Genomic DNA, 23,987 nt, shown 5'->3' on the forward strand with positions numbered 1-23,987 from the left:
ATCCACAAGAGGGCAGATTTCTGGTTTCCATTCCACAGCTACAGTTTTATACAATGACAGTAAGTTTCCAGAACTAAATGCTTTCAAAAATACTTCAAAAAACATACTAAAGAAGAAGATATTGTTGACAAAACATAATTTAATACTTAAGTATCCGGGGAGGGGCAAACATACACATTTACAATATAAAGTATTTAACACAAATTCAATCTCAGAAAAAGTCAGTATTGGAAACAGAAGAGTGAATATTAATTAATCAGCTGCCTGGTGCAGCTGTCTAAGGCTAAAATAGTAACACAAGAAAACATGAAGCTACTGGATATTTATTTAAGTTGAATAGCCAAAGAGGTGGTTGCAGCATGTGGAGTGAGGTAAAGGAAAAGGGGGGGTGCAAGCAGGGGAGGGTGTGTGTGTGCGTGTACTAGTGAAATCTGTATGTTTCCTTTATAAAGTGATAAGGCAGCAGAACCAGTGATGCTGACAAAACAAGTCGAAAATGAAAAAGTTTGAGATAAGGATCACCTAGTACAACTTCTAAACCAGTATTAGGATAATGTGTTTTCCTACAGTAGGTGCTCAAATCACCACAAACTACAACCACTGTAAAAAAAAAAAGAAATCTCAGTGAAAAATACTATACTGTACAATTGTAAATTGCTTATCAGCATAAAGCAATCTTTACGGAAAAAAAATTTAAAGCATCCAGTTTCTTAATCTGTAACTACGGCCACATTCCTTTGGTCTCTGCTGCTCTAATTTGGTAACAATGACACTGATGTCTCTCCTGCCCATGTGATACCAGTGGCAGTGACACCACAGTACATGGCAAGAGAAATACCAGTATGAGCAGCAGAAGCACAGACAGAATGAGACTGGCCTGTGAATTCAGCAAAAGACATCCCCTAATGCAGGAGCACACATACTTCTACCAGGGTAAGCATTAGTTGTGCTCTGCACCTGTAATAACTCTTCCCGGGGGAAGAGAGAAAGGGAGTTGACACAATCAGACCATGCCCGAATTCAGACCAAGCCATTTGCAGAGAACAGATACCTATAGGTAATATGCAGCTTCCCTGATCTGTGGGACAGTGGGATTGAGTGCACCCATGGCAAATTTGCTGACAACTCTGAGCATGTGATGCAGTTCCCACACTGGAGGGAAGGGATGCCATCCAGAAGCACCAAGACAGGCTTGAGAGGTGGGACTGTGCAAAACGTTGTGAAGTTTAAGTGGAGCAGTCATGATACTAACCATCACTGAGAAAAAAACATAAAAGGAAAACACCAACCTACTTCATTTGCTCATACATTTATTTCTCACCTGCAGTACATATTCCACACACAATTTTTACTTCAACAAAGAATGTAAAAGCTCTTTTTAGCGAGCATAGCCCTGTGCTTGCTCAGGCCCATATGCAGTGGCTCGTATTAGATACAGTTCATTTTATTGAAAGAAAATAGCTAAGGGATGTACAGAAGAGCAAAAGCAAATAAAAGAGTTCATTTAAGTCAGCTCTGTCAAACGGAGAACACTTCAGATTGCAATATCCATCTTTGTTAATAAAATAGTTGTGACACGTATTAGGGAGGAAGTAGCAGTTTGGTTTTTTTCAACTTTCTGGAATGTCTCATATTAGCTGTTACTAATGCTGCCCTTTCCTAAGAACTGTTGTGTACTGACTTCCACTTATATTTTAAAGACTTTGTTCTTTTACTAGGCTGGAATTTAACCAGACTAAAAGCCTAGTGATTAAAAACTGAACCAAAACCTACTTAATACAGTAGTCTCTTCCAATTTTTAATCTTGCATTTCTGCCCTCGAACTCTCTCAGATGCTTCATAACCTTTACAAAACAAAACCGGTAAGAAATTAACCTCTTGAGGCAGCAGTTGATTTTAGACAAGTCTTCATGACACACAATTTTTGCCTCTTTTTTGACTTCGAAAATTAATTAAAATTTCTCCAAACTTCTTCCATACACACTAAGGAAACAGATGCACCCAGTATACCATTTCTTTAACCATCTGCAATAAACACCAACGGAAAATTCTACATAAACAGATTTAGTGAGCTGCATTTCAAAAGCACATCACTTCCTCTTCATATTGGAATTAATACTGACCAGTGATACGTTATTTCGTTCATCCTATTACTCATCTTGTTGCCCGTTTTTCAACTTTAACTTCTCACACGTACAAGAGAGATGCTATATAGCACTGCAGGTAGCTAAGATGCTTTTCTTCTGGATTGGTGTATTACTTCCCCTCATCCTCTCAACACAATGAAGCAATTCCTCCATGCAAAGACTCTCTTTACTAGCCTGCTGTAACATACCCAGTTTCTCTCTCTCAAATCAAATCCACTCCCACACCTCTCAGCTGCTGGACGAAGAGAGACAGCACACGTTGCAGCCTCTTTCTCAATGGGAACACAAGAATCTCCTCTATTCAACAACCAATTTCCACAAACTAAATTGTCTTGAGACTTCCAGGCCTTGTAAATTATAACTGAAATTTGCTGATGCTTTCCAAAATTATTAGGCTGAAGGACTTACAGATAAGGAGGTGCCTAATGATCAATAGGTAGAAAATTATTAAATTAATCAGTGTTTTTAGTGACTGTGCAGAAACACAAAGAGCTCCCGTTATACTGTCCTGCTGTACCCATTTGCACCATTAGTGGCAACATAATTATTTTTGTGGCTTTATAGCATTCACTACTGAAAATTTGTTCTGTTTGGTTCATTTTACCAAGGTAAATGAGGTATTTTATATTGTTTATGCACCATACAGGCAGATACACTCTCTAAAGGAAAGTATGTTAACATTTAAGAGACAAAAACCCCTAAATAATCAATGCAATTTAACATTTTAATTAAGATTAATAACATCGTGCAAAAACATATTGCCACAGAAGGTTGAACACAAGAGCAAAGGTAACTTTCAAAAAAACCCAACTGCAGTGTTAGTGTCTAATAAATACCGTAACTGTGTAAGAGACTCCAAGAGATTAAATTTTTCTGTTTGATAACTGATTTTAGTTAGTGTTTGTGTGCTAAAATTGAGAATTACATAAGCCTTTTGAACAACACACCATCCAACCTATCAATGCTAAAACTGTAGAACTCCATGACTTTGTGACTACAATTAGTATCAGGATTCCTTGATGTTTTACTTTATGACATTTAAAGGAACGTATTTAAAGGAATACATCCTATCCTATTTATTACAATCCCTATTAACACTATAAAAAAGAAGTTACCAATAAGCCTGTAAACTAGTATCACTAGTCAGCCGAGATAGTCCCACACACACTCTGGTCAGCTAACCTTCTGAGGCAGAATGAGCTCAAAGACATAGAACAGAAAACAAACGGAGACTAGGGCTCAGGGAAAAAAAACCAAACACATTTAAAAAGTTAATAATAAACCCTGAAGCATAGCACACACAACATCTAGACATATTGTGCTGCAATAACTGTTAATGAACTAAGCTCAAATAAAGGCCAGCTTACCACGAGCAATTGGGGCTAGACAGTAACAATCTGAAATGTCTCAATAGCTAGGAAAAATATTATATTGGTGTTTGGTCCTTGTAGGTCTGGGGACGGGTTCACCACGTTACCTATGAAAGTGCCCTGTGTAATTCTGAACTTCTGTGGCTGTTGCTGGTTCTCCTACAGCTGCAGCAAAAACACAGCAGAAATTTCTTAAGCTCACAAACTGTACTGAAAGGAGGGATGCACTTAAAAAAAAATTAAATTGCTCCGAAGTGGTGTCTCTTCACCTTACTGACCATCTTCCACATGTTACTCTTGATAGCCTGTATATTTACAAATCTAAACCAAAACTACACAGGAATTGTACCAAGTAGTTTGCAAAGCTGCTCACCGGCTAAGGCAAGCTCACAGCTTCCACCAAGATTACACTTTGCAACTTAGGAAGTTTTCAAACTTACCACTGTCACACCATAAACAAACATTCTATCAAGAACAATCAGATGAAATTATGATGGTCATGCACAAAAAATGTTTGGGGATTTTTAATGTGTGTTCTGTCCGTGTTAAACATTCTCAGTTCACTTTCACTGGGTACTGCAGCAACACAAAGAAACACAGAATAGCTGTCAACAGTGACAACATACTTGTAGAAGTCATAATTTACAGCAAAAAAAAAAGGTAATTATTTATGTGGATAGGAATACCATGACCCAGTTACTATATAACAAGTACAGTGAAGCACACTACTTTGAGGAAAAATCTCCTTTTCATAGAAATTGCCTAAAACATGCATCTGATTTTTTTTCTTTAACAAACTTAACTAACTGAAACCAGTTTGGAAATTTTCTTCATACTTGAGTAGAGCTCACTCAATACAACTTAATTTTATAGTAAAATAAAAGCAACTGAATTTAAGCTAATTCTGAAAGAGAATATAAACTCAAATGTTTAATGTAGCTCAATTCAATCACTTTAAATTAATTCCTCCTGTTAATTTGCATTAAAAGTCTTAAGTGTTGTGAGGTAGACAAGGATTGAGCAATGCCTTTACTTCTAATTATTTGAGCAAAGTCACACATTTTGAAACGGTTCAGCTGACCACAAATAATACACCTATGAACTAGCTTCCCATTTGTTTTTCCAAGAAACAAGAACAATTCCAAGTTACACCTTATAAATTTCTTATCAGAACTTCCAGTACAAACTTATCAATCACAATAAAAGTGTGTAGAGCACAGAAAACAGAAGATTAGCTATGACATTTTGATATTGAACTGTTGTCAATATAGTAGATTTTACTTTCACCTTAAGGAGCACAGCAGATCATAAACTGTGACACAAAGAGCTGAGAACTGAGGAATGGTGCAAAAAATTTCACTTCCTTTGCGGACTTCTTCGAAAAACACAGAACATGGCCCATCTGTCATGGCTACCTCTTCATCTCACAACAATTCCACAAAGTACAAGGATGAAAGAGACAAGGCCAAAGAGCTTTCTGAACAGTCCATGAAATGAATGTGATTACCAACCAAACAAGTTATGTTTTGCTGACCTTTTTCCCACATCCAAAATGGATGTTTTTAAATTTAATGTCTTGGTATTCCACTCTGGTTTTGTTCTGTTCCTTTAGGCCTTTGTTTCACCAGCTGTTTTTACACAATTCCCAAGGATGAGGCTGAGTCACATGGTTAGAAAGCTGCAGCTCAGCGGCTCAGACAGGTGGATGTGCAGACACGGCTGCGCACTTACAGAAACCAGGGAGGTAGATGGAAAAATGAGTTCAGATAAATCTAAGCAGTAACTCCAACTGGGATTCCCATCCTGTTACGGAATTTGGCTTCTGCCGATGCAGTGGACAGCACAAAGACAAATAACTAAAAAGCAACAAAGATACACTTTCCAAAACGTTTAGGAACACTTGAAAACAGCATCTAGCCGACTGAAGGCACAATACACACATTTGTTGTATCCTGACCTGCCTTTCTCCTGCTCCAACTGCTTATCACTTAGCTCTGTCCATGATGTATGTATTAATCCCATTATTGCATAAAATATGGTCTGCCCATGCAGATATTTCTCTAAAGGTCTCCTTTTCAATATGCAACACAAAGAACAGCAGAAAACAAGGAATTTTAAATTTGAAAGGACTGCAAGCTGCCATCACGTCTGCAGCTGGACAATGCCTTTCAGTACCAATGAGGTAAACAGTTCATGACAACAAATACCAAAGACACTGAACACACATTTGTTTTCCCTTCTTTGTTCCCCCCCACCTCCTTACCCTTTGAGGGAGAAGGAAGGAATAGAGAACTACTACTGTGTTTATGCATCCAGGAGTAATTATCTCACTACATTTTTCCAAAAAAAATCACAGAATATTGAGGGAAGTGACCTCTGGAGATGATCTTGTCCAATCTCCCACTCAAGCAGGGACACCATGATGTCCAGAAAATTGGGGAGGGGGGTCGGAGGGGGATATAAACCCTCCCATTTTTTAAAGAATCAATCTACTCAAATTGACTATGCACTTTATTTTCTTTAGCAGTAATCTTTATTTAAGATGGCACAGAAGTACCTGATTTGCTCTATAGCAAAATAAATCCAAAGACAATTCAACCATCGAGACAACATCTTTTATTAGACTTAGGAAAAAAAATATTTCCCAAAATCTAAGGCTCTCTGTTCAAAAAGTCAAAGTGTAAACAATCCATTGAGCAACATTATATTAGCGACATTAGTATTTTTAATAATTGCAGAATACTCTGGTTTTGAACTCCTACTCTAGTAGTCATTTTCTCCATTTTCATTTTAAGAGCAAGCAGTGAGAGTTTTAGATTACAAAGGCCCCAGGGAAAGTAACATTTCTAATCTTGACAGTGACAGTAACAAAGCAAAAACTTCTCCTGAATTTAACATTAGCCTCTATCTTTAGACCAAGTAAGTCACAATTAACCACATAACCATATACCAAGAGTATATACAGCTATAAAAGGTTACCACAAGCTACAAGGGCATCAGTAATTCAGAAATTGTACCAAATTGTACAAAGAATTAAGTCTACACTAAACTTTGATTCCCAAAGCTATTCCATATTGTAGTTTTTACTTTCGGCTTTTAATTCTATTCATGCATTACTTTGATGGAATGCAGAAAGTAAGTTACTTGCTTGAAGACAGCTAGCATGTACAGTAAATAGTCCAAAAAAAATCCCTTCTACTGTAAATAAGAATAACAAATAAAAAAACCAAACCCAATACAAACCACCAGAGGCTTTTAAAAAGCATCTTCCAAAAAGAAACGAGTATCTCAACATCTCCAGCTGGAAGGGGCCTTTTAAACAAAATTCAAAGTATCTGTAATGACAGAGAGATTTTTTCCTACATGATTAGTGGATACAATGAAGTCTTTTCTACTCTTCTCAATTCACGTATTCATGGAACTGTACAAGACTCAGCTTTCAGCTTTAAGTGATAGTACTCGATATGAGTCACAGGCTTCCCAGTCTTGCTTTGACAAATATGAAGAATTTTGGTTAAACAAGCTTTCTGCAACCAGATGAAGTTGAAAGAGGAACACATCCAAGTATCTGACTTTTCTATTTCCCCAATCAGAGTGTACCTGTAGTTTAGATTTCTCCTTTTGCAGCAACCCTTCTCTTGGATCACCAAATACAATGCCTTTCAACTGCTGAACTAACCATCATTAACACTCAGCATACAGCTGGCCTCAGTGCCCGCAATTCCTACAGCACAGTCTTACCAGTAAAACCAAAATACTGGGAAGTATTTTCAACATTACAAGAACCTGAAGCACTTGATTTTTGCAACAAACAGTGCGCAGAATAGAAGAAAAGGTAGGCAAGTCAAGGCAGTTTACCTTATAAACAACCCTTTGCTACCAATGAAAACTAACAGTAGTTACTTCCACAGTTGTAGAGGAGAATGGAATTTTTGTAATTCTAACAGCTGTTGAAAAATCTAATGCAAAAAAGCCAAACAAACAAAAATGTGTCAATTTATAGCACTATATAAACAAGTAACCAGAATAAAGAAAATTATTGTGTACATACTTTGGGTCATAAAGGTTTCTCCATTATATAAACTCAATTTTAACGCAGACTAAAAAGGATTTCTTAAGTTTTAGAAAGAAAGTATGTGAGAATTTAGAAACTGTATTTCACCTCTGCAAAACTGCCTTCAGGCTAGGAAAGCTGAGAATTCTTATGGGTTGTTTTAAGCGTGCCTCCTGATAACAAAACTAGGCTAATACTGCAAGGTTTTCCCTCTCGCACTCGTGTTTCAGAATTGCCAGAAGAATTTACACCAACCAGTGTTTAAACTCATCATCTGAGAATTCCGGCACCCTCCAGAACTCTGTTTCTCTCCCTGTCTCTGTACACGGAGATAGAGCAAAACAGTTTCATGTGCTGCAGAACCAAGGAGAACTTGTTTTATGCAGTTTCGTATTCATACCAACTTGAACTTCAGCTTTTATCCCTTATCTATCAGTTTATGGATAACTCTTATTTATCAGGTTACAGATATACTACATACAACACACAACATCCCATTCCTAATTCAGAGCTACATGGATGCTGGACAATGTTATAAAGTGAAGTTATGACTGATTTTATTCTGAGACAACATGGCTGGGAAGAACTAATTAAAGCTTATGCCACATTTGGCCAAGACAGCCGTCATGAAGCATGCCACAGCAAACTGTGCCTCTCTTTCAGACACAGCTGACTGGCAGAAAAGTTTCAGAATTTGGTACAACTGTGTTTCTTTCTGTAAGAAATTAAGCTAAGGAACTGCACTCACAGTCTTAAGAAACTTATCTCAATAGATAGGGAAATACTACAGAAAGTGACATATGATAGTCAGCAAGTTGAACAGACTAGCAACTTAACTCAGAGGTGGTTTACCAAATCCATGATGATTCAATGGAAGAGGGATCATGAAATGCTGTTGCAATTTAGTAAGTCATGAAATGAAGGTAACATAACCAGCAGCAACTTAGAATATTAAAGTAATATAACCAAAGTCTCATCTACATATACTTATTTCCAGCTTTACTTCACTGATACAATTGAATCTGCTTGTTCAAACCTAAATTTTACAAATGTAGAAATACTAGTTTCACACAAATTTTGTAAACCTCAAGAACTGTAAGTATTTAACTTTCTGTAACTGCCAAAATTAAAAGTTTTTCTTCCAATGCATTTTCAAATTATTTCCAATTAATCAAAAAACTTAAGAGGAAGAGAGCACAACAGAATCAGTTTTTACTCAGAAAGTTTTCATCCTTTTTTGACTGCGAGGGACAGAAATTGCATACTGGGGACTACAAATGGTTCTAAAATTTCATTATATTAACACCCAGTAAAGAATAATTATATAGCCAAGTATCATAATGCTATTCACTCTATTTACTATGTTCTTGGGATAGGGGAATTCGCAATGTATTTTCTCCTCAGTTAAGGATCACTGAACCTTGTTCGGTAAAGAAGGGAAGATATATCACCATGTCCATCACCATTGTTTATAAGACTGCAGTTTAAGGCGTAGATTAAACTCACGTGGTCTCTGATTTTCGTATAAAACAAGTTTCTCTATCATAAGCAACCCATTCTTTGGCTCCAAGCATATGGACTGAAATCATGGCAAAAGCATGGGCCTCCAAACTGGGCTAGAAAGAACATGGTTCTTTTTTTTAACTATCAATTCATTTGCTACATGATTTTTGGTCTAGGCAAACTCACCTGTTGATGCCTCAATTTTTCTTCAAATTTGCACAGGAATGGGATGGCACATCTGCTAAGATACAGAAACAGAACACAAAACTACTCAGCCTCCTTCATTCCTTCCACACTCTTTTCTAAAATTTATCAAACATGGTCATTCACAGAAGCATTCACGAACAAAAGTCCCCTCTGAGTATACATGAAGACAGAGCAAAACTATTCTAGAGTAGAAATGAAACAGTCAATTCCTTTGAAACAAAGAAATGCACTTCAGCAACAGAAATAGTTTTGGTAAAGAGACTGAGTAATACAATATGCATTTAGAAAGCAAGCTTTCCAAAACAGGGTCTTAACTACGGGATTTCTTTGTGAATCACATAGTACATTCAATGCCATTCTCTTATCTCAAAAAAATAGCTCCTATAGCAGCATTGACTACAAATCAACACCATTTCTTTGAAATGTACTCATTTCAAAGAAAAGGAACATGCAGAGCAAGTGCATTTGTTTTGTAAGTGTCCACCTTCAAACGCAGCATCAAATCAGGTTCTTCCTTTCAAACACACCACTTCTTTGGTCCTGCATTATACTTGCAAAATCCTTCAATGGAAACAGCTCAACACTACAAATGTTTGTTTCATTTCCACCCTAAGATACCCAGAAATCTTAATCCTATTAGCACCAGTGGATTTACGTATGAATAGTAAGTTCCAGCTGAACGAAGTGAGGGGGACAAATTAATCTCACCTTTTAGTAGTACCAATGACTCTACCTTCCCAACAGAAAAAACAAAACCACAAAAACCCAGAAATTTTAGCTATCAATGTAAAAATTCAGTATACATTTAGAAGGCTGCCTGACTAAATTAGATATTAAGTTCCCTTTCAAAGACAGCTACAGTCTAAAACTACCAGTAATTCCATTACTTGAAATACGGCTAAATATACTAGTCCCATATATATAATATTCAGGTTCTTGCAACTTTTGTTATTTACAGACTTTATATTTTCACATCAGAAATTATTAAACAATTTTCACACAGTGTTTTCTTACAAAATAAGAATATCCCTTGATCATGAAGTCCAGACCATTATAATTTACATCACACAATGTACTTCAAATATTTAGTAATTTCATAAACATTTTGCCTTCATCATTCTTACTGGAATGCAATTCCAGTATCTCATTCTTTTGCATTCTAGAGCTTTATATAAATTTCCAGACCGGAATTATTCAGTCAGTTTATGTTCCCTTTTTCTTGCATCCTCTTGGCCGGTAGCTCCTCTCCTTTCCAGATGTGACTCCTTCCAGAAAATTTAGAGCTCATCTGTGTCATCCCCTCTGCAAGCCCCTAAAGACAGGACTGTAGAACACAAGCAGTGTATACTCTTGACAAATTTAACAGCAGGAGAATCACTTTTAAAAACCCACCAAAAAACCCAAAAAACCCCAAAACATAGTCCCAAGCTCAGAAATGGAACAAGAGAGAAAAAAGGCTTGGGAATTGAGGCATGAATAGGTCAAATATTAAGAGTACCACTTGTAAACACTCCAAGCTAGTCGGACATGAGCCAGCTGTAGCCCAAAAGTCATGTAAACAAATTAGTTCTAATTAGTTTTAATTAGTTTAGCTGCACTGTAGCTTATGCTGAGAGCCCTCTGTTGCAAAAATAATTTTTCGCATAAATTTTTCCAACCTTCTTATTATCCTCTACACTTGATGCTTTCTGGTTATTCTCCTGAGCCCAAAAGAATCACACACCAATACATTGTCAATGCATGTATTCTGATACTTGAATATTTCTACAAAGACATATCTTTCCTGACAGATTAAAAAAACTGCATACGCTTTTTAATAGTCTCATTTTACTGATGACTAAGTATTTTGTAATAACATCAGTATACAGAGATCTTATGCTTCCTCTGACATACAATGCTGAAATGCTGTCTGTTTTCAGCATAAATTCTAGTAATGAATCTTTAAATGTACCAACACTTTGCACTTGAATTTTACCCTACTTTTATTTCTGCTGCTCTCAAGGTCATCAAATATTTCCTGACAGGTATTCCCAACCTTCCATATGCTGAGGATAGACAGCAACTTTATATCCACAAGTGATAACTTCTTTTTTTATTCATGGCTTTTTAACAAGTCATTATTTTATAAAGCTTGTGGATTCATATTCCAGAACTCTTATTTCCTAATAACTACCTTTTAATGCCTAACACTGCTGTACATTTCAATGCATTCCTTCTTGCACTAACCTACAAAATTAAATTCACAACTAGCATATAACTTTTCAGTAGCTAAAATAAAGTACGTTCTTTAGAAAACATTAGATTACATTCTTTAAATATCACTACTGTGAAAGAACATTGAGTTGAAGATGTAACAGTAGTCTCCACCTACAAAAAAGGTACATCCATAGGAACTGGAAATAAAAAATAAAAATATTAGGAAGAAACTGAGCTTCTAATTATGATTGCTTTGAGTAACACCCATCAGGAAACACCTCTAGGTAAATTACTTTAGTACAATGATTCCCACTCTTTCTTTCATCATTTAAACATAGAATTTCAAAAACTGGATATGCAATTACAGTAAATCAGATCTCGAAATTTGAAATTACATTTTAATTAGATAAACATCTTAATCTAACTGAAATGTCTAATTCCATCAGATCCATAAGAGGTACCATATAACTTATCCTAGACAGGCGAGTAACCTCCAAATGTTGTGCTTAAATGAAACTTTGTATTCACACTTGGATTATCTTGAATACATCATCCAAGTAAGACTGAACTGGACCAGTATTTTAACAAAGCTTTCTCTCAATAACTCCTGTTGCTACCAAGTGTAGACAATGATTCTAAACAGAAGCTGGCACAAAATCAGCCTCTTTACTGTTACAGGGGCATCTGGACCAACCCTTTGCTCAAAGGAAGAGCAATCTCAAAGTTATGTCAGGTTACTAAGGGCCATCCCAGTCAAAATCTGAATTCTTTCAAGAATGGAGACTCACTGTGCATTTTTCCAGTTAAACCCAGTCAGCATTTCCCTTATTGCAAGAGCAGCTGTTGCTTCTTTTGTTTTGCACCTCAGAGGAGTCTGCCTCGCCTTCTACATAAATGGTCATTATCAGCCAGCTGAAGACAGCATTTCAATCCCTCTCTTAGCTTTCACTTCACCACAGCAACCAAACCTCAAATTCTCCTTCTAAATTTCATGCTTCAGCCCCATATCATCTCAGTAGCCCTCTTTCACACTTGCTACGCTTTATCATGGGATTTTTTTTTGTTATCTGTGTCATTTACATTCTGTTTTCAGACTGATTTTGTCTTCATGCCCCACAGCATAATTCATTGTTACAACTGTCATCATGGCATTTTGAGTCCACCTTTTTGTCTTCTATCTTCAACCAGCTTCCATATCTACCCCACAATGTTACAGCTGCAAGATTTTGCAGTTTCTCCCGTATCACTTACATGCTTTGTCTCACACCACATTTCATGCCACCTCCTCCATACTGCCAATAAGGCCAGCCTCCTCTATCATTTGCTCCTTTCATACTAACAGTCAAATGTTTTGAATGCTTTGTTCTGTCTTCTGTACACAAAGTATATTTCCTAGATACATCACAAGTCCTTTGTGTTCTCCACCCTGATATCTTTTTCGAACAATATTCTCCTTAAAAAGCACAGAACACTTGCTGATTATCCTGAAAAAGGTACAACTTGTATACATTAAGGTGCTGGTTTCAGCTGGGGTAGAGTTAACCACGACAACTATTTACATAAACTTGTAAATGTAACTGTATTTACCTACTTTATTTACCCACAAATTACCCCATCTTTCCTGAGAGTGAGAAGTTATTGTAACTTTTGGTTTAGAAGGCAGCTGTACAGCTGAGGTAATGAGCTACTCTTTCACCACTTTTGAAAAACTAGTTATTTCATGTATGGACTTGATTGTTTTCCTGACAAATTGCAGAATGAGTTTATATTGCCAATATTCCAGCTTAGGTCTCTTCTTCAGGCTGCTGTGCACCAGCTGAGCTATGGTCATTGCTGACTTCCTGCAGCTTTGCAAAAAAAAAAATAGCAAAAGTGCAAACAAGCCTCTGTCAATATACAAAAAACATCATGCTATCGTATTTTGACAACGGAAGTTTAGGCCCAGAAAACATGTGTTTTCTACATCAGGAAGATTTCTGTTTCATTTACTTTTGCATTAGTATGGCAATTTTATAAAAAGTTTGTATTATAGGTTTAGATTAAAAACATGGAAGCAGGAATCTGAATCACTTCAGAATTATTCATATATTTAAAATTTAGACTGTTCACAATCGAAAAGAATTTAAACAGTTTACTGTATTGTTTACATAAACAGAAAAAATGGAGCAAGAAATAACATGATCAGTTGACAAAAGTCAGTCCCATGGCCTTCTGTAAATTAACACATCAAGAAACAGAAAGAGTAAATAGAAATTAACACACAAAACAGTAAATGCAGGACAACCTGAGAATGGGAGATGCTGAGTGAGAGTAGTAGCACTAAAGGTGCTGACATAAAGTAGAGGATAAAGTTCCAAGTAACAGCTGAATTGACTGCCACCGAAAGCTACTGTTCTCACAGCACTGTCTCCGATTCATTATTCATTTCAATGAGAAAAGACAATATAGTACACAAACAGGAGGGTAAGAATGAGATGACCTAACCTTAACCTGAAAGGGGGTACTCAAAAAAAGTCTGTATTTTAATTTTCTAATTCAATTAAGAGCTGGATTGAGAAATAGTAGAAAGACACTAACCATTTCTTTATCTCCCTTTGCCTCTTTCTGTATATTTCCAACCTCTAAAGAAAAAACAAGTGTACCTCCTTTCCTCCTATTGTTGTAACCTGCAACTCTTCAAAATGTTGTTTTGCAAAAATATTTTCTCAAAATCAACTATTTTACTTCTTACTGCTTTCCATTTCTCTCAGTTGTATTCACTAGCCAGGTTTCCTTCCATGCTGTCCCCACTGCTTCATGCAAAGATCAAGAGAAATATTTACTACATAAACACCAAGAAAAACTAGGATTAATCCTGCTCCTTTTGTTACCTCATGACAGGACACCAGCAGTATAGTACATCAATGTCAGTGTCAGTGGAAGCACGGGTGAGAAAAGGAGATAATGTTTGAGAGCACTGATACACTGAATTCTTCTGTCCTATCTATCAATATTTCCAAATTCTTACATATTATAGAGTAATAATTCAAACCTGAGATGTATACCTGAACCCAAATATATAGGGGCAAAAAACTACAAAGAAAAACAAAAACAAAGAACCTCCCCAAATAAAGAAACGAAACCCACACAAAGAGAGAAACATCATGGGAACTTTACCATCAGTGAGGAAAATTACTCTGATGAAAGGCCTCTCACCTCCAACTACTCCAGAGACTATGCAGTGATCCAAAGCAGGTAATTTCTGTTTCACCTGTTTCGACCATCTTATTGATAGTTAGCTGGTCTATAGGGGGAAATTGGTCACTTTAAATACTCACACCCCAATGTTCTGCAACTGTCAAACACCCTGACTGTCCCCACATACCTGACAACATATATGTATTTATATACATATAATAACACCACATACTATATCCAAATTAAAATGAAGACATATAATCACTAAAATACACCCAGGTCACTGAAGAATTTCTACCACATTGTCTGGCAGAATCCATGAAACTTTACCTTACACTGGTTGCAGCACAGCAGCATAACAACCCTGGCAACATCTGGCCATTTTCACTGGTACTACTTTAGAGAAAAACACCTAGGACTGAACCAAGTTACTACTACTGTAGACTGGAATACCAGCAAAATGATCATGACTTCTATTTTTATACTGTAGAAGAATTACCCATGCTGCTCTCTGGAGAATCAAACTCAAACTCCACCTGATACTTCACTTGCCAAGTAAACCCTAACAGTTCATTTGAAGGTGGTTTTGGTCTACTGAATAAACTGACTGAAAACAACTCATGGTTGAGGTCTGCAACTTCTATGTATATATGCAGATATTTAACCCATCATGCAAGACTGTGTATACGAATATATGGCATAGTTTTAATTTAATCCTCACTGTTCACTGAAAATGGCTCATTTTATACAGGTTCTTATTTCAAATATAAAGGGCAAGCTCTTCTGTAACTTGAATTCTATTCTGTGCCTGACCTCCAAATCCAAATTAAGAATACAGGCCTTCTAAAGCATTAACATCTTCTGTGTAAAACCTCAGCAATATTTTGGCACCAACTCCAACACTGTCAAGTAATCCTCTTCAAAAAGCTTAATGACCCAAGACGATTCATGACTCACAAACAACAGCACTAGTAAATACTAGAAATTAAGTAGTACTTCAGTGAAGGGGCAAGTAAAGCCTGGGATTCAGCAGCAATATTTCTTGGGAATATTTATGGATCCTGCAGATGTGTTCACTGGCCTGTAAAGGAGCAGAAAGTTATCTTGAGTTTTAAAGGGTGGTAGGCAGAGATGCCTAATCAATACAAGATGTGGTGAACAGGGAGAAGCATTTGACCCCTAAACTGCATGTAGGTATTTCCAGCTCTTAACATAAGACTTTTTTAAACATATAACCTTACACAGGAATTCAGTGAAACCTATTTAGCATACAGAAAATCCAAAGTTAAATGCAAAATATATGGTTAAGGCAAGGCCTAACCAACAGAATGTAATAACACATTCTTCAAAATATCAGTTCGCATGTCAAAACAGTGTATAACTATTCTAGCAGTTAACTTCAAAAATATTTTCTTCTTGTCAACATTTCTGCTACAATGCAACCAAGATCTCTCAAGCAGTAGTTAGAAAAGGTGCTTCTTAACAATTGTTTCTTAATAATTTAATTAACAATTAATTAATCTTTCACGCAATTTCAAGTATCAATAGGCACAAGCTGTGTAAGCTGTGGAATGGCTGAACTCAATGATCTACAGTTGGTCTTCATCTAAGACGTCTTTTCCAACCAACACAATTCTGTGATTCTAAGCTGGGTATGACACCTGACCAGCCAGACCCTCTGCTGAAGGTACTGGAAAATTTAAAAGTTGCAAAGCTTTTAAAAATATTTTTTTTCCTTTTTTAGTCATACCACCTTCTACATCATTTTACCATGTTTTGCACACTCTTCAAGCTAAGAACTTGAAAAGCTAAGAAATTAAACTCAGAGATAACTTCAAGTACAGAGAAGAGTGATTACACCATTAATATTAACATATGGTCTCATAGTATGTCTCTCACTGGTTTAATATGTTCAGTTGGATAGACAAATCCTTATGAAAAATAATAAACTAATTTCCAACACAGTAATGCATGTCTTCCATTGTTTCAGAAAATAGACTGAAAGGCAACTGACATAATCGTACTGAAATAATCAAATATTCTGAAAGGCTGTTTTTTAGGAATCAATACATTTTTTGTTAAGAGTCACAGTTTGACTGCCTGGGGCTTTTTCTGCCTGGTACTCAAACTGGTGTTCAAATTACACATTTGTTAGTTCTCTTTGTATTATACACAGACACACACTCAGATAATACAAGCAAGATTAATGATATCAAGCCAATCATAAAAATTTCTGGCCAGCAACACTTACCAGTAACAGGACCTAAATTATGAATCTTTTTTAGTTTGAGTAAACTAAAGCTGTAGTTACAAGGGTGGCTGGACAAGCAATATCAAAATGAGAGCTAAAAGAAGAACCACTATGAAACTAGAAAATTATTAGAAGATTTCAGATTTTGTTAGTCACAGTTAAACTCCTGCATATGACAATCTATTTGGTAACATGTTTTAAAACAAATGTAAAACTCTGTATTTTCCACCTCGAACACAAAACATGGGAAGGAGAAGATACATAAACCGGAAAGGACTCTCAGTCAATATGTAATGACTGCATGCAACGGTATTACCACAGATATTTAATCTTTTTTAAAGACTGTCCTTTTAACAGATTCAAACAAAATTGCAGTGTTAAGGAGGCTCTTACCACAAAAGGTAAATAAAACTTGATAGTGAGGTTTCATTCACCGATTTTGAATAAAAGCATTTTTCCTTTTTTTTCCAGTTTTGGACAATCAGAAGATCAGAGCCGTGTACATCCACTACTTCTCACTACAACTCAACAGTTCTGAATAAACTAGTTTAATAGACTCATTTAAAGTCAGTAATTGCAAAGCTTCTGCACTATCTATTGTGGAAAAAAGTATCACTGTTCAGATAAACAAAGTACCTATTCTATAATTTAGGATAGGGTGTGCACTAAGCATGGTCACTCCCAACAAACCTCCTTGCTCTAAAAAGAGAGGCTTAATTTTGCATCATCCATAAAAGCTCGGATTAATAATCTTTATGCTTCCCCAGTACCATACTGTCAAACTCATATAATTAAACCACCAATTTTATAGTACAGGAATAAATGCAGCTAAATGTCATTGACTACCATAGTTTACCTAGCTGGTCTTAATATAATCATTGCACCCAGAGTATTTTTTTTTAGCTTAGGGAAATTTAAATGTAGCACACTCAAAACTGGGGAGCTGAATAAGCAAAGTTGTTCATATTATAATTGTCCTGTCATATGAACTTGACAAAAAAAAACATAGCAGGCAGAGTTAAGGATGAGAGATAAACTGAACCGCAGACATCTTAACTCTCTGTGTCTTGTACTTTCCAAGAACAGATCTGGTAAACAGGCAATAGTCTTTTGGAAAAAAAAAATAAAGGAAAAAGAAAGGAAAAAAAATCATGCTAGTGACAAGGCAACTGAACCCTCTCCCTAAGTCCTTGGCATCTCCTGTAATATCTTAATAAACCTACCTATTTAACAAAAATTTTAAATACTCTATGAGTTCAGAGCAGTCTAAGGTTCTCTGAAGTGGTCTGTGATAGGTTCTAGAAAATAACTGGAAAAACAAGAAGCATACAAGACTGGAAGATATCTTACAGCTACCAACTTACATATGTACAGAAACAGAAATAATTTAATGGCCAGAAGTTTTAGGACATTATTCAGATCACATTACAGCATATGAGACCCCTATAAATAAAGTACAGGGGGGAGACACTGGACATTGGTGAAAATCCCACTTCCCTCACCTTCAGTGCGTAGAGAGAAAATATTTATGCCCTTCCCAAACACCTATCCATTTAACTCAATGAGAATTTTTAAAATTAGAATGCTTCGCTGAGCACTGTCATATGTCAAAGTGGACACATCTTAGAAACAGACTTTAATTTAAAATAACAGAACTTAGTTGTTTCAACTTTATAACATTGCAGTACTTCTAAAATAAAACAATTACATTCTACAATTGCAGGTCTAGTACACTTTGATTTGAATTTTCCCCACAAATATCACTACGTTGTTTTCAAAAGTCAGATTAAGGATTTTTACTGATGCAAGATTTCCAAAAAACAGAGATGCTATACAGTGTTCCTATTTTGCTTCGGAGCAGAGTATCATCAAAAACTGTACATTCCATACGGAAAGTCCTCACTAGATCATATAACTGCTACAACTTAATATAAGAAAGAAAACAAGACAACACATTCATACATGTAAATCCATTTTACCCCAAAAGCAAAGAAAATAAAAGATACAGGCAGAATTATCTATTATATTGAAATGTGTAAGTTGTTAGTATCTTCCAACCAGCCAAAACATTTCTCAGGATCTATTTTAGCAACATATTTTGAAAGTCAGTATTCCTGATTATAAAATCATTTATAAGTACTTCTAATCAAGCACTGCAATACCATAAAACAAACAATGAAATTCATTGCAAATCAACAACAAATGCTCCCTCAGAAATCAGGTTTTCTCCCACAAACCTACCCAACTTACTGACGTCAAAATACTTCTCTTTATATTTTGCAAGGCGAGAAAGGGACTATCTAGTTCATGTCACATACTTGCAAAGCTCTGGCCTCATTCATACATCACCCAACCAGTATCTTCTGTCAATGCTCCAAAGTAAAACAGGACAAGAAAGATTTTTATTTCCCTGTACCCCTCGAGCAGTCTTTCATGATGTGGCTTCTTCACTGGCTTATGAGAGCTAGTGATTAAATAGCCAATTTCAAAATTGTGGGGGACGGTGGGAAAACAAAGAGATGAGCAAGCCCTTAATAATGAAAAACAACTACACTTTTCTAAAAAGTAGATATTTAAACTGGCATCAGAGAAATGCAGAAATCTAATTCTCAGTGTAAGAGCAGCTTGGTTTAGGTTTAGCTAAGCCTGTTTTCAACTTCACTTACTAAAGTATTCACATGGCCTTTCCAGCAAGTATATTCTAATTATGTCACATATACAAACTCTAACATACAAAAGCAAGGAGTTAATGAAATTGACAAATAAAAAACACACCAAAACCCCATTAATATGTGAAAGAAAAAAGTGCTCTTAGCAATACTTGTTCAAAGAAATTACTGGTAAAACCTGAGAGAGGATAAATGCATTGCTACTGCTTCTTTACTCATTAATGTACAGCACATATTTTTTCCATATTTATATAAATAAGTCACACCTTCCAATATGAGGAAGTTGGTCATTAATTAATGATCAAAACTGCAAAATCTGCATTTTCCCATGTGTGAACTTTATTTCTATGAGTTGTAGATACCATTTAATTGATCAAATAAAAATCCATGTGCATCCTATATCTAAATCTAAATTCTAAACAGATGAGCTAATGTAAAAGAAGTATGTCTTAGGCCAGGGACACAGTTCCAAGTTCCTGGCTGCGCTGCCAAGTGGACTATGTTATGGGCACATGGGGAAGGCCCAAGAACTCCTTCATGAAGGTTAAATTAGTCCTCACACGGTCACACCACAAAAATCAACACTGAATCCTTCCATCCCTGACAACCCACAGATGTTCTTTATCTGTTATGTACTTTATTCTCCAGGTACTTAATTCTAAATGACAACCATCTCTTCTTAAAGGTTTGAACCTCACTACTGTGGAAGAGAAGGCTAATTATAGCTCTCAATTTCACTGAGGCTTTAATACAAAACTTTTGACTAGAATTTAGACAGCATTATTGTTCCAGCTGTTGCTAAGGTAAAGGTGAACCATGGCCCATGTGCTACAGATACCGGATAATCATAATTGACCATGCAGATCATCAAATTAATGAATAAACTGAAGACTAGATTAGTGAGTCATGCTTAATTTTTTAATAGAATTTATACAATTGGATGCCGAGCACTTTATTTTCATAATCTGTTGAACCACAATAACTTGCAATTACATTTTCCCTTTTTCTAGGAAGGGAGAGGATTTTAAAATAACGTAAGTTACATTTGAAGTGTCACAAAGAATCACAGAATATTCTGAGTTGGAAGACCCACAAGGATCATCATCCAGCTCATAAATGATTGGCCCATATAGGGAACAAATCTCCAGCCTTGGTGTTACTAGTAGTATGCTTGAACCAACTGAGCTAAATTTTACCTATCTTGAAAAAAATATTAAAACCTCACAAAATTGAATTATTATCATTGTATCTTCTACTTACTTTAAAACTAAACATTTTAAAATATCCTAGAATAAATGTGCTATGCTTTTCAGTTCACTCTCTCGTAAGACAAATACAGTTACAGTTGTTTGCCAATCATAAATCACTGATGAATGAAGATAAGTATGTACAAAGTAAGATGTAAACCATAGCACTGCTAGAAATATATACCTGTAGGGCAGTACCTTTGAGGGAAGACTAAAGCTGATCTTTGCAGTCTTTCCTGAGATGCAGTTAATAACACCCACCTTTTAGAACAATGGCTCAATCTTTCTGCTATGAAACATTAACATTGTTTCACAAGTCACAAGCTCATTTTGGAGTTTTTTCTCAATTCTCTGCAGCTTTGCTACAATCCACATGGTTTTTTTCCAAACTGAAAGTTATTTTAGCACAAAGCAGACACAGAAGCGACACATCTTTTTGGGAATATTCTAACAATTCAGAAGCATCAAAAATTAAGGATGATACCCTTCTAGTTTCACTCACATGCCATCTGAAGAGAAACCAGAAGCATCTGAAATGGATCAGGTATCAAATACCTTAGATTTGCATCAAAACTGACATATACATGCTGAAGTAGGAATAAGGAGTAGCTAATACTATTTCATCCCTATTTTGGATGCCAAGGCACCTATACACGCAGGCACACTAACCACTGGTAGCCACTTGTCCAGGCCATAAAACTACTGAGTTTTTGTCCTGTTTCTCAACAGAATAATTACTAACTTACCAATCTCTGTGATTAAACACACAACTGAGAGAACAGTGTCTTAGCAGCAAGGTAAAGATCTGTTCTTGTGTGAACAGGTTGTTTACGTCCAGAAAAAAATAAACCCTTCACGTTAAACTCACAGGATATGATCCTGGGACACATCTCAACTCATAATCCTTTTTTTCTCTTTAACAGTTGCCATGGGAGACCATAATTTAGAGTCTGCAGAACCACAAGCGGCCTTCCCAGGCCAAATGTTTGACATCATTGTCTGCATGCTTTGGCATACATGATAATACTTGTGTCTGAGACACAAATTTATACTGACAGTAGTATTCTGTATAGTACTAAACTGCTATCTCACATAATCCAACATTCACTTACTTTTGTGTCTTCCAGGTTCATATTACAAGGAACTTGAGCTGCCCCCACTGCTAATTATTCCTACTGTTTACTCACAACAAACATCCTCTTCTACATTTTCTAAGACACTGACTGTCAAGGAGGTACTTCTTATTTCTGAAAGATTTTAAGGTGAATTCTCAAAGACAACTCTGCTTTTTCATTGGGCAAGTATCTGAGTTATTACCAAGCAAACACATAAGCATTTTACACAGGTGTTTATAAAAAAATCCTCAAAACTTTCAAGTTATCTGACGCTAATTAACACACCACTGATAAATGTGTTAGTAAGCTAAATGAGTGCTGAATTTTTAAACTATGTTCAGAAAGTTATTGCAAAGTTATTGCAAAGCAATCACAAGTGGGAGCCCAGCACTACATTTCAGCAATTAGCACACCAGACCACAACCCACTCCCAACCCATTCCCCCAAAATACAAACTTTAACTTACAAAGATCCAGGAAACAAGGATTACGAAAAAACCAAATTAACCACGGAACAATACTAAGTAACTACATCAGGATCATAAAGCTACTGTAAGCCTTAATCGGGTAAATCTAGCCCAAAAATTATTAGGTATTATTTAAAGAAAAAAAGAGCTATTTTGTCTTGTGTGGACCCACTATGTACTACTATAATCATTGAGTTCATTAAATAAATATTTTATTGTATGTGAATACCCTAACATTAAGGTCCTTGTTATTTCTTATTTTAGGAAGCAAATGTGTTGACATCAATTTTAAGTAATCATACATGTGTAAACCCACTGAAAGTAATCCATTTGCAAATGTATCATTTCAAAGCATTATTAATGAACCTGCATGTAGCTTTATTAACAGAATATTTATTCATCATAATCACGCACATGAAACTAAACTGAATTCTTCCTATCAAGATGAATGTCATTTTGCAAATAAAACTTCTAAGTTCTGTACAGTAAGTTTAATGTCTTTGGTAACTGAGGCTATTTCTATAGGGTCACCTTTAAAACTAAAGTTTGTCGATTTTCTAACTTTTATTTGATTCATTACAAAATAGTATAAGCACGTAAGCATCATCATAAAACTGATGTTTCTGTTCTTGTTTAAAATAATTATCTGCTACATCTATAACAAGCTTTATGATATCATCTATCCAAATTTCAAAATTTGTGTATTTTACAATGACGATTTCACCCATTATGTTTGTCCTTCCTAAAACACGTGGTCCAATTTACACCTGTATCAATAATCAGGTGCAGCTAGTAGCCTTTAAATGTTTTTGTTTCAGACAAATACTGTTCTCTCCCAAATTTTACATAGGGTTACATGGAGTGTCAGCCACTCTCAGGCAAGCTGATTAGCCCAAGTAGATTACACTCTCTAGTTAACTGTGCATCAGCTGACTTTCAGTAACTGTACATAATGCCCATGAAAAATGCAAATTAATCTAACCTTCCTTAACCAACAATGCAACAGGTTTAAAATAACCCAAGTTATGTGCAATTGCCACATGCTACATATACACAATTGAATGTTCACTGTAACTGAGCATGCAATAGCTTCAAATTATCAGGACTTGTGTTGAATTCTCAGAAGTCCACCTACAGAACTTTTTATAAGACATTACTGACTAATTGTTTATCAAGATATGATTAGGAACTTGCTTAATTTCATGACATCATATGTCTACTTTGAGTCTAGAAAAAAGATTTGTCAGGAATAAACACAAACATTTACAAAACAAGAGAGAATTTCTATTCTGAAGTCCACTAATTCAATATAAGCATTTAATATGCCACTAAATTAAATAAATGGTTCTCATTATTCTTTCTCCAGGTTGCAGGCTAAAATTATAGTATGATGTGAAAACTGAGAATGTTTACTTTACAAGAATGATGACTTGTTCGTGTAATGATATTTAGCGAATTACAGACAAACCAGTCTTTAAATGGTACCATTTTTATTGCAATTCCTCAAATATTTTAATTATATTTTCCATGGTAAAAATAATTATCTATTTTTGCAAATAACATGACTAAATTTTACATCATGCTA

General features: G+C 35.7%; 1 protein-coding gene across 6 annotated transcripts in view; it reads right to left on the reverse strand.

The window, feature by feature from the left end:
- NIPBL (NIPBL cohesin loading factor) overlaps positions 1–23,987 on the reverse strand; it is a 135,089-nt gene that overhangs the window by 100,349 nt on the left and 10,753 nt on the right. Inside the window, exon 2 of one of the 6 annotated variants that reach the window (XM_032097408.1) lies at positions 9,261–9,312. The exons of 4 other annotated variants lie outside the window; for them this stretch is intronic. The gene's annotated coding sequence lies outside the window, so the exon portion shown is untranslated. Of the gene's footprint in view, positions 1–9,260; positions 9,316–23,987 lie in introns of all 6 variants that reach the window. One more of the 6 variants, XM_032097409.1, reaches the window with a different exon arrangement.

This window comes from Corvus moneduloides, chromosome Z (genome assembly GCF_009650955.1).
Source record: "Corvus moneduloides isolate bCorMon1 chromosome Z, bCorMon1.pri, whole genome shotgun sequence".
NCBI classification, from domain to species: domain Eukaryota; kingdom Metazoa; phylum Chordata; class Aves; order Passeriformes; family Corvidae; genus Corvus; species Corvus moneduloides.